Genomic DNA, 14,750 nt, shown 5'->3' with positions numbered 1-14,750 from the left:
CATTGTTGCTCACTTTGGTTGCAACTTAATCCCCACCTGGAAGCCTCCCCCATCCTCCCTGGCCCCCAGTGCCTGGGCCAGAAATTCAACCTGTTTCCTGTCTCTTTCATCTTCATCTCTTCTCCCTGGTCAGACACTAAGGCCTCCACTTCTACATTCAGCCTCTGCCTGGCTCAGGCCTCCTCATTAAATCAGTGCCACACATCAGCCCCTCTCTTTCAGAAGCTCATGCCATGCCTTCCTCAAAACCCTCAAAGCGGGCTTCCCTGGTGGCGCAGTGGTTGAGAGTCCGCCTGCCGATGCGGGGGACGTGGGTTCGTGCCCCGGTCTGGCAAGATCCCACATGCCGCGGAGCGGCTGGGCCCGTGAGCCATGGCCGCTGGGCCTACGCGTCCGGAGCCTGTGCTCCTCAACGGGGGAGGCCACAGCAGTGAGAGGCCCGCGTACCTCAAAAAAAAAAAAAACCCTCAAAGCCCATGGCAGGGGTCATAACACAAACATCTTCAGGCCCAAGGGACCTGGGCCCAGTGATGTCACATTTTTAGGTTTTCCTAGAAAAGCCAGATACTTGAATTTTTTGTAAGTCTCTTGATTTATAGATGTTAGCTGCTAATTAAGAAAAAACAAACAAGCAAGCCAAAACCCAAAAGACAGACAAACAAAAACACCCCGCAGGGATCCTGGAAGTTGATGCTGCGCTCTGGGTTGCATGCTGCTCTCTACGGGTGTCGCCTTAAAGATCTGGATGGGCTGGGCTTGAGAGAGGATCAACATGCCTTTGGCTAGAGATTTACTGCATCCATCCTTGGAAGAGGAGAAGAAAAAGCAAAATGAAGCGCTGGTTCAAAGTCCAAGTTCTTACCTTATGGATGAAAAATGTCCAGGTTGCTCAAGATTACCACGGTTTTCAGCCATGCTCAGACGGTGGTGCTTTGTGTAGGTTGTTCAACAGTGTTGTGCCAGCCGACAGGAGAAAAGGCCAGACTCACAGTAGGGTGTTCATGTAGAAGAAAGCACCACCAATGATCCACACGACTGCCTGGCTTTGTGTTCTGTCACAGAAAGACTTATCAGTTCAATAATTCGAATTAGTCTACCAAGATAATATAATTACATTTAATTTTTAAGGTATACACAACAACACTCTCCTATTTTGGTGTCAGTTTTTCAAAAAAGTTTTGATTATGGGCAAAACAAAACAAACAAAAAACCCCTGCATGGGCCAAACAGAATAGATCTCTACACCAGACTGACATGCAGTCCATCATTTTGCGACTTCTGTGCTCCCAGAATAGAGTCCAAAATGTCCTGGGGTATCTTGCCTGGGGAGGAGACACCTGAGCTGAGCAGTGAGAGTAGATAGAAGTCACCCAGATGAGCATGGGGTGCTCCATGCAGAGGGATGAGCTGTTAACATTCCAGGAAGTGCTTCTTAATTTTTGTATGCTGAATTCCATCAGTTCCAAGATGCACATGGTTTTACTGTGAGCATCTCTGAACTCAGGATGTCTTACAGTCAACCACGTGTTGTAGTTTAAATGGCAGCACATTTTCTTTCTTTGTGGTACATAAAACAGTGGTGGTCTTACAATCTAGGGCATCTTAGATTTGATGAGATATGGTGAGTTGTTTTCTTTTTTAAATGAAACAAGGTCCTCCTATACATTCTGCTCTGGGGCAGGCAGCTTCTGCGAATACGGATGGAATACAGCCAAAGGGATGGGTTACAAAAGATCATGGCTTCCGTCTTGCTAGTTCTTTTTCTCTGGCTGTCACTCTTCATGGGCCACAGGAGCCCCTGGTCTGTGAGTCAACTTTAGGGAGCCCAGATGTGTGCGCAGCCCTGATGGTGGCCCACAGTGGCCTCTGTGGTGCCCCAGAGGCCACCGTGAGCCTCAGTGGCCTAGATGAGCTAGATGCTGGTCTGGGCTAGATGCTGGCTGCAGCCAAGACGGTGCTATCACCTGGACGCCAGACCATAGCCAGTCGCAGAGTGCCCACTGCATCAGATGGGAAAGGGCCACGGGGCTGGAGGAGCTTATGTTCTGAGTGCACAGAAGCAGCGGCTACAGCCACAGTGGGGCCCCCAGGCTTGGGAGGGAAGGAGGGAGGCGGGTGCCTGGGCAGGCTCAGCCCAGGCTGCTGGCTTGAGGCCGTGTCTTTACACAGACACTTCTGCCAGTGTGGCTGATGTGTCCCCTTTAGGGGCAACTGTGCCATTAAACCCATGGGGGGTCCATTAGGACAGTTCAGGGCTGGCAGATTGAAAAACAAAACCAAATCAACCACTGGTTTCCATGTCATCCTAAGTGGAATGGCAGTACAATGCCTGTCTCTTCTCGATTTTTCAAATTGGTTATGAGAATAAATGATTACCTCTTGGATAAAAAGAACACATTAATATTCTTTCATACTCAAATTCTATATAGAAGAAGCCCCATTTACAAAACCCGTGTGAGAACAAGATGATTTCCCTTTAGAAAAATGACTAACTGCCCGGTCCTTTAAAACACAAAATCTAAAGTCTTTGCATATATAATGCCTTAGCAGACGTGTGCTAGATAATAGAGGAGCTTAAAACTAAACATTCGCTTGGCTGTTTATCTCAGAGAAATGAAAACTTACGTCCACAAAGAAACCTGTAGGCGAATGTTCAAAGCAGTTTTAATAGCCCCAAACTGGAAACAACTCAAATGTCCTTCAATGGGTTAAACAAAATCTAGGACATCCTTACAATAGAATACTACTCAGCAACACAAGCGATCAAACTATTGATACATGCAACCACCTGCATGGATCTCAGGAGAGCGGTGCATAGTGAAGAAAGCCAGTCTCAAAAGGTTGCATGCTCTGTCAGTCCACTTATATGACGTTCTCAGAATGATGAAATTAGTGAGATGGAGAACAGATTAGAGGTTGTCAGGGGACAGGGGTGTGGGGACCTGTGATTATGAAGGGAACCCGGGAGTCCATGAGGAAGTCCCTATGTGGGGATGGATCTGGTCTGTGCCTTGATTTCAATGGTAGTGACACCAGTCTGTCCCTGGGATAAAATTACATAGAAACACACACAAAAATGATCACATGTAAAAAACTGGCGAGAATGGAATAATGTGGGTGGTCTCGTTCACAGTAGTATACCCAGGTTGGTCTCCTTTAGATGTTGGACTACTGCTCTATAAGATGTCACCACTGGGGGACGCTGGGTGAAGGGTCCACGAATCCTCTGTACTATTTTTGCGACTTCTTGTGAGTCTATAATGATTTCGAAATAAAAAGTTTTAAAAACGTCTATTAGGAGTTACTGCAGACGAATATAAATCAAGAAAGGAGACTTCACACTGGTTGCTGGTGTCCATTTTATTCACTCCTGACTCACACTAAGTGCTGTTCAGAGGCAGGAGTCCAAGTGCAGAATGTCACTTAGTTTATATACTTGTGAATTTTTTTTTTTTTTTTTTTTTTTTTTTTGCGGTACGCTGGCCTCTCACTGTTGTGGCCTCTCCCGTTGTGGAGCACAGGCTCCGGACACGCAGGCTCAGCAGCCATGGCTCACGGGCTCAGCCGCTCCGTGGCATGTGGGATCTTCCCGGACAGGGGCACGAACCCGTGTCCCCTGCATCGGCAGGCGGACTCTTAACCACTGCGCCACCAGGGAAGCCCTATACTTGTGAATTTGACTCATCTGATCCCCCTAGAATTCATTCTTGTTTAGGACACCAAGGACCTTCAAACAACACACCACGGAATGCAGGCAATTCAGGGTGGCGGGTAGCATGAACAGCCCCTCTTAAAACACCTAAATGGTATCAGAATCCGGTCTTGCATCTTTATTTTTCAGAGTCCCACTAAGAAATTCACTGGAGACCAAAAGTACTTTCATAGCTGGGCAGGGGAGTGGGGGGCACAGAACAATTAAAAAACAGCAACATTTCCTGAGCCCCTGCCATGTGCCCTTTTCCCAAGTAAGGTCACATTCACAGGTTCTATGGATTTGATGTGGACTTATCCTTGAGGGGCCACCATTCAGCCCACCACACCCAGGGAGACTCGGCTAGCAAGTGGCAGGGCTGGGACATGAACTTAGGCTGGTCTGATGATCTGGAAGCTGGAGCAGGCGGGGTGTCCTGGCCACCTGGTAACCTCCAGTGCTGAGCCCAGCAGGGCCATGTCCACGGTGAGCTCTCAGTGACTATGTGTTCAATGATGGAAAGAACAAATGAATGAGTGAATGAATGAAGGGGGGAGGAAGGGAAGAACTCCTGCTTCCAAAGAATGAGGGTCCTTTTCCTTCTAGCATCACTGTCCACAAGGAAAAGGTCAGGCTGCAACTTGTCAACTGAAATGAGAAGTGTCTTTGTCCCTAGACTCTCAGTCCCCTTTGATCCCACGGTCATCATTTTGTTGGGGACCAGAGGTCACTGAGAGCGGAAGTACATTCCTCCTGTCTCTCTTCTCGCCTCCCACCAGTGGCCATGGGTGCTTCTAACAGAGTAGCCCTTCCAGGTGTGGCCCCGGTGGCCTCTCTCCCCCTCTCTGGGTGTGGTGGCCACTCGGGGGGCCATTCAGCTCTCCACTGCCGCTTTCAAAGGCGGCCCTTTCAAGGGCACAGACAGGGCTCAGTAGTCCTGTGAATAGTTATGAATTTGGGCGGGAACTCTAGAGAATCGCAAGCAGCTCCAATTCCCGTGCTTAGGGCCACTCAATCCCCCCGGCTTTGAAGCCCCAGCTGGGAATCTGTGTCGCTTCCAGCGGGGCAGAATTCAGGGAAGGAAGACAGGTGGCTGAGTCGCTAGTGGAGGGTGAGGGACATCACCCTCAGGCTGAGGATCCAGAGCTCAGGTGGGTTTCTGTGTCCCCTTGGGGAGCTGGGAGCCTCTGGAAGAATAATCCCAGGAGCCGTGGCCTCGATGGCACCTCTGAGGGTCACGGATCCACAGGCCCATGCTGGGCAGTGGGTGGCACCCTTGTGTGAGAGCATTTGGCCAGTTCAGGGAGAGCTCAGAGGGCCAGAGGAGGATGCTAGAATGCAGGCTGGGACAGGCTATGAAGGACCTTGCTTTTCAGGCCAAGGGGCTTGAACCTCATCCTGTACTTGAGCGGAGGGCCAGGAGCTGTCAGTCAAGTGAGGTGTCCCTTGATCTGAGGGAAGTCTGGCTTCCTATCTAGTGGATGTCATTGACTGGTGGTTTTGAAACATGGCGGCAGATTGTCTGACACTTGTCCTCTGCGGGAGGGGTCTGTGTCTATGTCTACAGGCTCCATGTCCTTCCTCTTGAATCTCTGAGGGTTTGGGACTGCTTTGACCATTGGAGTACAGCAGAGGTGATTCTGTATGACTTCTGAGGTTAGGTGATAAAAGAGAGAGAGTGAGCGGCCATGTAAAAAGTTCAACTACCCTGAGGCCACCATGCTGTGAGGAAGCCCAATCCACATGGAGAAACTAGTGTAGATGCTTGGATTGTCCGTTGCAGATGAGGCCAGCCTTTGAGTCATCCCAGCCCAGGCACCAGATGATTCCAGCCCAGCCATTCCAGTCTCCCAGCTGGGGGCTCCAGACATCATGGAGCAGAGACAAATCATCCACACTGTGCCTTGTCTGAATTCTTGAACCACAGAAGAGTTAAATGGTGGTTGTTTGATGCCACTGAGTGTGGGATAGTTTGTTCCATAGCAATAGATAACTGGAACATTATCGATAATCTGAGGAAGCCAGGGATCTTAACCTCAGATGCTTTTACTAGGGCAAGGCATGCAGTTAAAATGTGAGAATAGGGCCTAGTGATGGGACTGAGGCAAACTCACTGTGTCTTGCAAACAGAACGCCAACGCGATGGCCTTGGGTGAGCCCTGTGTGACATCTGGGTTAAACTAGTGACATCTTCGTAAATGTGAATGGAGAGTTTTGGGAATGCCCCAAACTCCAACCAATGTCATCTGGGAGCAATCTCAGGGAGGCCTAACTATTGGATGGGACTGTAGTTCTTGAAACAGAAGCCTCATCTACTGTGTTGTGTCCATTGAGAGAAATAACCTGGTGATCACCACAGCCCAGAGGATAGGAAAGGGCTACCCCAGAAGTAATCTCACAGTCCCCCCAGCTCTGCCCATCAGGGAGAATGGGTCCTCACCTTCCCTGCCTCTGGCTCCAGTCTCACCCACAAACCCCTTTCCGTGACGGTGCCCTGGTCCTGACACCTCTGCCCCAGGTCCTTCACCAGCTTACCTCCCACCTCGGGCTCCAGGCCTCCTGATGTGTCCCTAGTATCTAGCACAGTGTCTGCACATAATAATTGCTCAATAAGGACTTGGTGCATGAGCAGGTGGCTTAAAACAACAGAGAATTATTGTCTTGAAGTTCTGGAGGCTGGAAGTCTGAAATCAAGGTGTCGGCAGGACCATCTCCCTCTAACGGCTCTACGGGAGAATCCTTCCTTGCCTCTTCTGGCCTCTGGTAGTTACCGGCCATCTTTGACATTCCTTGGCTGGTAGATGCATCCCTCTAGTCTTGCCTACTTTGCTACATGGCTGTCCTCTCCCTGTATGTCTTCACATCATTTTCCCTTGTGTACGCCCATCTCTGTGTCCAATTTCCCCTTCTCATAAGGGGAAGATGATAAGGACACCAGTCATATTGGACTGGAGCCCACCCTAATGACCCCATCTTAACTAAATACATCAGAAATGACCCTATTTTCAAACAAGGTCAAATTCCGAGGTACTGGGGGTTAGGACTTTGACATATCTTTAATGGGGACACAATTCAACCCATAACAGCTTAGGCAGCCTCTGAAATAAGGATCTGCTCCTGGGATGCTGATAAACCAGAATGACCATCATTAAAAACTCTACAAATGGACTTCCCTGGTGGCGCAGTGGTTAAGAATCCACCTGCCAGTGCAGGGGACACGGGTTTGAGCCCTGGTCCGGGAGGATCCCACATGCCGTGGAGCAACTAAGCCCGTGAGCCACAACTACTGAAGCCTGTGCTCCTAGAGCCTGTGCTCCTCAATAAAAAAAAAAAAAAAAAAACAAAAACCACCTCAGTGAGAAGCCCGTGCACTGCAATGAAGAGTAGCCCCTGCTGGCTGCAACTAGAGAAAGCCCATGCACAGCAATGAAGACCCAACGCAGCCAAAAATAAATAAATAAATAACAAAAAAAAGTCTACAAATAACAAATGCTGGAGAAGGTGTGGAGAAAAGAGAACACTCTTACACTGTTGGTGGGAATATAAGTTGGTGCAGCCACTATGGAAAACAGTATACAGGTTCCTCAGAAAACTAAAAATAGAGTTACCATATGGCCCAACAATCCCACCCCCTGGGCTTATATCCGGACAAAACTCTAATTCAAAAAGATACATACACCCCTATGTTCATAGCAGCACTATTCACAATAGCCAAGTCATGGAAACAACCTAAATGTCCATCAGCAGATGAACGGATAAAGATGTGGTACATATATACAATGGAATATTACTCAGCCATAAAGAAGAATGAAATAATGCCATTAGCAGCAACATGGATGCAACTAGAGATGATCATAGTAAGCGAAGTAAGTTAGAAAGAGAAAGACAAATACCATATGATATCATTTATGTGTGGAATCTAAAATATGGCACAAATGAACCTATCTACAAAATAGAAACAGACTCACAGCCATAGAGATCAGACTTGTGGTTGCCAAAGAGGAGGCGGGTAGAAGAGGAAGGACTGGGAGTTTGGGGTTAGCAGATGCAAACTATTATATACAGGATGGATAAACAACAAGGTCCTACTGTATAGCACAGGGAACTATATTCAATATCCTGTGATAAACCATCATGGAAAAGAATATGTAAAAGAATGTGTGTATGTGTTAACGAGTCACTTTGCTGTACAGCAGAAATTAACACAACATTGTAAATCAACTATACTTCAATAAAGAATAAATTTAAAAAAGAGCTTCTGAGCCAGCAGGAAGGGGGTGGAGAACCAAGACTAGGGGGATTCACTAAGTTACTAGTGGAGCACCCACACTACTCCCCCGGGAGGGCCTCTGGGAGACCCCAAAGCATCAGCTACATTGTGAGCTTACCACTCCACCCAAAGGTGATCCCCCGTTGAATATTTTTCTGCTGTCTCTTCATAGAGGAGCACTCACTACCCTGTCATTATTTTATTCACTGTAAGCTCCAGGAGGGGCAGTGTCCTTATATACTTCTTATTAGCGCTTATATCCCCAGCGCCCAACACAATATCTCAATAAACATTGATTGAGTACATGGATGAATGAATGAATGAATGAATGAATGAATGAACGATGACTTGTTGGAGGGGTTAAAGGTTTCCCAAAGCTCCTTTGAACCACTCTGGAGGGGCAGAGACCAAAGTAGAGGGGACCAGGGAGGTGACCACAGCCACAGGCTGTCACATAGAAAGCATCCGATATTGATTTGAGGAGGTTTCAACCTGAAAGCAAATTGCCGCCTGAGCCTTCCAGGAGATAAGGTGTCTGTGTCCAATGATAACACTGCCCCTGGGAGCCAGGGAGGCGCTGGGCAGGGATTAGCACACACTCGGTCCCACAGACAGGCCAATGGGGGGTAAATATAGAACAATACGAAAGCAGTGCCCCCAGCCCCTTCCTTTCTAACTGTGTGGTGGTCAGATACGACCAAGCGAGGGTTGTTAACTCGCCCCTTTCCGGGCCTATCGTGCCTATTCTGAATGCGGCCAAGGTGACCAGGGACAACAGAGTGGATATGTGTCCTTGACAATCCCTCTTGCGAGAAACAGTCAGACCAGCTGGTTCCTGGCCAGTGAGCAGACACAGGAAACACTGTGTCTTTCCGTTCAAACCACATTATAATAATCCACTTCAAGGATTCCCAAATCCTTTAACAACCACCATTCAGTGAGTGCTTCCATGTCCCAGTGTCCACTCACAGCATCTCCATGAGGTAGGACAGCATTATCCCAACGATGCATAAGAACCCAAGGTGCAGCAGGGGTGAAGTGTCTTGGCCAAGGTCATGCAACTGGTAAGCAGTGCTCAGGGCTGTCTGTGGCCAAAGCCTGTGTTCTAACCACACTATTCCTCACCTCCAATTCTACTGGCCTGGGATTGTCCGTGGGGAATCTCAGCTTTAGAATCTCAGACTGAAACTGCCTTAGGCCCAGCTTCCTGCTTGAGACAGAGACTCATGGACAGTGGGGAAGGAAAGTAACATTTTTTGAGAACCTGCATTATTAGTCCCATATTACAGTCAAGAAAATCAAGGCTCAACAAGGTGGAGCAATCTGCCCAAAGGTTTCATGATGGCAAAGCTGGGATAATAACGTAGGTCAGTGGGTGCTGAAACCAATGCTTTTTCTACCATCCCCTGGCCCCTTCCAGAAAAAGACCTCCCTGCCCCTCCCCCACCCCCCGTGCTTCCCCAGACAAATCCTTGTATGTCCCACAGGACTTCTTGTTTCAGGACTGGTCAGTTACATGCTCTGCTTGCCTGTGGCCATAGGATGTGGCTGGTCCTCCCACCCAGGTCTGGGCTCTGTGGCAATAAGAGGATGGGCACAGCTGGGCTGGGCTGGCTGGGCAGCTTTTAGGGACGGAAATAACCCCCATGCTGGCCAAGCCCAACTGGAGAGAGACCAGGTGACCACAGTCCTCAGGAACATTTCCTATAGGCTCAAGGTAAGGCTGCTCTGCAGATAACCAATAAGGATAGAAAAACCCTGGGGTGAGACCACCACCACCAAAATCACCACCACCACCACCACCATCACCAACACTACCTGACCATGACCATCACCACCATCACCATGACCATCACCACCATCACTACCATCACCACCACCACCATCAACACCATCACCACCACCACCACCACCACCATCACCATCACCACCAACACCATCACACCATCACCACCATCACCATGACCATCACCACCACCACCATCACCACCACCACCATCACCACCATCACCATAACCACCATTGCTACCACCACCATTACCACCATCACCATGACCATCACCACTATCACCACCACCACCACCACCATCACCACCATCACCACCACCATCACCACCACCACCATCACCACCACTACCACCACCACCACCACCATCCTCATCATCACCAGCACCATCACCACTCCATTGCAGTTATCAAAACCACCATTCCTATAGGAATGAGCAAACAGCAAAATTACCTGGACATGGAAAGAAGTGAATAGATCAAAAGAAAGGGCCTACCTGGAGGAATTAAAGCAAATATCTCCTGGGCTGGCAGTCCAGTGGTTAGAACTCAGCACTCCAGCACTTTCACTGCCGTGGCCTGGGTTCAATCCCTGGTTGGGGAACTAAGATCCTGCAAGCTGTGCAACATGACCAAAAAGAAAAAATTAATAAATTAAAGCAACTATCTCCCTTCAAACATAATTACTAGAAAAAACAGAAAGAAATGGGTGTGGGGAGCAGGGGAAACACTCTCATTTATCTTCTTAGTAAGATTTGAGAGGATACAACCTCTGGAAAGCAAAACTAAGCAGTCATGAAAAGGAATCTGAGAATCAGGAAAATATTCCTGGGGGTGAAAATTATGATGATCAGAAATTTAAAATGTCATGGAGGAAGTGACAGGAATATGGATCCTACAAAATATCGAATTGAGGAATTAAAGAGAAGTGCTCCCAAAACACAGAGAAAAAGATTGAAGGAAGGACATGAGTGGGAGAGAGCACAGGAAACATGGTGAAGACCCCCAGAGACCCATCATCCACCAGTTTATGTGCACTGGAAGGAGAAGCAAGCGTAAAAGAAAAGTTGGAACAGAAGCAGGAATCAATGAGATAACAGAATGCTACTTCTCACCTGAAAAATACTTCACTTATCAAAGGTCAAGAACTAAGAAAAAGAGAAAATTAGGGCAAATCAATCAGCATCTGAATATACCCTGGTGAAGTTTTTAAATTTAAAGGATCCTGCCCATTAGCCATTGAAAAAATTTGGTTCTCAGGAGGGAAAACTGGGGTCGGTGTCAGACTGCTTCCTTAGAAAACAGTGAGCAATGTTTACAGAACATTGAAAGGAAAATATTATAGCCCAAGAATCGCATATTCCGTAAAGCAATTTTTCAAATTCAAGGGCAACATAGAGTCACTTTCAGACATGCAGGAACTCAGAAAGTATCCTCTTTGTCTGAGTTGTATATTGATATTCTGTTTGACGTTTCACAAGCTGGCAGAGCTTTCATAATTAAAAACCAATTTAAGTATATCATCTACATACCCGTCCTGAAACAAAATTACACGAGATATTCCATTTTTAATTCTGTCACTTAATGAGTATATAAAATAGAGGACACAAAAACTAGGAAAATATGGTGTAAAGCAAATGGCAGTCAGCAGTAAAATTGAAATTAAATCTAAATACTTGTTGATAATGTAATCTTGATGTTAAGTGCAAATGTCAAATGTAATTCTTGAATAATGAGAAGAAAAGACTAAATAAGAGTACACTCAATTTCTTACCCTCCATAGATTAGAATCAATAAATCTGTTTCATTCTGGGCATTAATAGAGAAAAATAAGTTCGTGTGTCATGTTTGTGAATTTGATATAATGTACCTACTTAGCAAAGTGTGGATATAATGTGTAACTTCCAGATCACCAGAGAGACTGATCAGAATATTAAAAGACAGGAAAACAATTTAAATAAGTTAGATTCTCTAAAGAAAAACAGAGATTCAGATTAGGTTAAAAAACATTTGGGTCATTCATTTATTTTAGATCAGCCCCTTATAAATAATAAACAGTATGACAGATCTAAAATCAAATGACGTGGAAAGTTGAAAATAGAGATGGCTGACAAGGTGTATCAGACTTCTCATACGCCTCACCTGTCTTCAGGTCACCGCAGTCACACCTCTGTGAGCTCCACCCAAATTCCTGTGGGCACAACCTGACAGTGCAGCCTCATGCCCACACTGTGTGCCTCTCACCTCGGGTCCTGGGATTTCCCTGTTGCTGCTGAGGTGTGAGATGCTCGAGGACCACTTGGTCCCTATGCAGGCAAAGCTGGAAAAGCAGGGAGCTGATACTCTATGGACCATCCCTCCATCAATGAGAGACCAGAGCTGGCAAATCATTCTCTTCCCTTCCCCATGTGGTGTCCGGAGTTGCAGTTGTGCTTACAACCTCTGGAAGACAATCCCACGAGGTCAATTGATCAACTGTGCTGGTTACCAGATGGTGACCAGCTTGGAAACCACCTTCCCATGACCTCACCCTCCTTCCTGACCTCACCTCCTTTGCCCCACTCCAGCTGGTCTCCTATTGCATTGCAAAGTAGTAAGCTTTGACCTCAGCTCTGCTTTCTGAGGAACCAGGCTAAAACCTGAGGGAAATGCAAGGAAAAACAACATCAATATCAGACAAAGTAGATTCAGGCAATGAGGAGTAAATGGTACAAATTCATTCATGTTGGAAAATTCTACCCATCACAATGAGGAGCAGTTGAGTATAGTTGTTAAGTGGTAGGCTCTGGAGCCAGAACTGCTTGGGTTCAAATTCCAGCTTTGCTACTTCTCTCCTGTGTGACCATGGTCAGTTACTTAACCTTTCTGTGCACTTCGTTCGTAAATTGGGACATTAATTAAACAATATATTAGAATATTGTGTGGCACATAGGAAGCGGAGATATATGAGTATATAACATTTATGAATCTTTGTATGCCAAAGAACAAGCCATTAAATATACAACACAAGAACTCTCAAAAATACAAGAATTTGGCAAAAATCACAATTTTTGTGAAAGACTTTAACAAAACTTTCTTAGGGGTTGTTTAACAAAGTAGATAAAAAATATAGAGGATTTGAGTCATAGAGTTAACATGCTAAAAATTAATATTACATGCTTCCAATTCAAGGAGAAGAAAAAAAACTTAAAGCACATAATAACAAAAAATTCATAAGTTAATCAAAGTCCAAAGGAGGTTATTGGCAGCAAAAAAGACAGAGGGAATGGATGAAAAATGTACAGGCACTCCTTTTTTTATTGCACGTGCTTTATTGTGCTTTGCAGATATTGTGTTTTTTCACAAATTGAACATTTGTGGCAGCCCTGCATTGTCGGAGGATGGTTAGCATTTTATAGCAATAAAGTATTTTTGAATTAAGGTATGTAGTTTTTTTAGACATAATGTTATTGCACACTTAATAGAATACAGTATAGAGTAAATATAACTTTATAAAAACATCTTTATTGGAGTATAATTGCTTTACAATGGTGTGTTAGTTTCTGCTGTATCACAAAGTGAATCAGCTATACATATACATATATCCCCATATTCCCTCCCTCTTGCATCTCCCTCCCTCCCACCCTCCCTATCCCACCCCTCTAGGTGGTCACAAAGCACCGAGCTGACCTCCCTGTGCTATGCAGCTGCTTCCCACTAGCTATCTATTTTACATTTGGTAGTGTCTATATGTCCATGCCGCTCTCTCACTTCATCCCAGCTTACCCTTCCCCCTCCCCATGTCCTCAAGTCCATTCTCTATGTCTGCATCTTTATTCCTCTCCTGCCCCTAGGTTCTTCAGAACCTTTTTTTTTTTTTTTATGCATGGGGAAACCAAAACAGTCCAATGACTCACTTCATTGCCATATTCATTTTATTGCAATAGTCTAGAACTAAACCCACAATATCTCTGAGGTCTCTGTACTGTATGTATCAGTTAGCTGTTGCTGCATAACAACTATCCCTCCCCAACCCCAAGAATGGCTGCGAAAAATAAACATGTATTATGCTCTTGAGTTTACTGATCAACTGGGCAGTTTTTCTGGTCTGGGTAGGGCCCACTCAGGCATATGCAGCCAGCTACATGTCATCTAGATGAGCTCTGCCAATCTTGCCTAGCTTTGCTCACGTGTTTGGGGCCCCACTGGCTGTGGGATGGTTTGAGATGGCCTCAGCTGGATAGATGGGCTCTCTTCACAGAGTCTCTCATCCTCCAGCTGGCTACCTCTGGCTCTCTCTAATGACAGTGTCAGGATTCCGACAGGGCAAGCAGATCTCCTGAGGACAAGGTCAAAACTGGCACACTGCCACTTCCACGAGATTCTAAACAGGCTGCAAAGCAAGCCCAGATCCTAGGGATAAAGAAATAGACTCTACTGCTTGATGGGAGGAGCAGCAAAGTCACATTGTAAGGGACATGGGTGTGGGGAGAGGTGGATAATTGGGGCTATTGTATGATCACTCTACTACAGACATCAAGGATGTAAACACAGAACTTTGTAACCCTTAATGTGTTCACTGCTGGGGCTGAGGAGGAGGACAATGTCAAGGGTGATCCTGTAGTTCATTTGTTGGGGGGACAATTCTTTCTTTTTGTTTTATTGTGGTAAGATATACATAACATAAGCTTTACCATTTTAACCATTTTTATTTTTTTATTATTATTATTCTTTTTCGGCCGTACGCGGGCCTCTCACTGTTGTGGCCCCTCCCATTGCGAAGCACAGGCTCCGGATGCGCAGGCTCAGCGACCATGGCTCACGGGCCCAGCTGCTCCGCGGCATGTGGGATCATCCCGGACCAGGGCTCGAACCCATGTCTCCTGCTGTGGCAGGCGGATTCTTAACCACTGTGCCACCAGGGAAGGCCTTGATGGTGCCCTTTGATGCACAAATGTTTTTAATTTGGATGAAGTCCAATTTACCTATTTTTTTTCTCTTGTTGCAACAATTCTCTCTTAACCT

At 46.3% G+C, this 14,750-nt stretch overlaps 1 pseudogene across 1 annotated transcript; it reads left to right on the top strand.

Moving 5' to 3' along the window:
- Nucleotides 1–716: 716 nt before the first annotated feature.
- Nucleotides 717–1,026, top strand: LOC308615451 (small ribosomal subunit protein eS27-like; annotated as a pseudogene). The gene has a single exon. The product of its transcript is annotated as a small ribosomal subunit protein eS27-like (transcript).
- Nucleotides 1,027–14,750: the final 13,724 nt, after the last annotated feature.

The sequence above is a fragment of the Mesoplodon bidens genome, assembly GCF_964165515.1.
Source record: "Mesoplodon bidens genome assembly, chromosome: 4".
NCBI lineage: Eukaryota > Metazoa > Chordata > Mammalia > Artiodactyla > Ziphiidae > Mesoplodon > Mesoplodon bidens.
The sequence above is the reverse complement of the archived record's forward strand: the minus strand, read 5'-3'. Positions and strand labels throughout refer to the sequence as shown.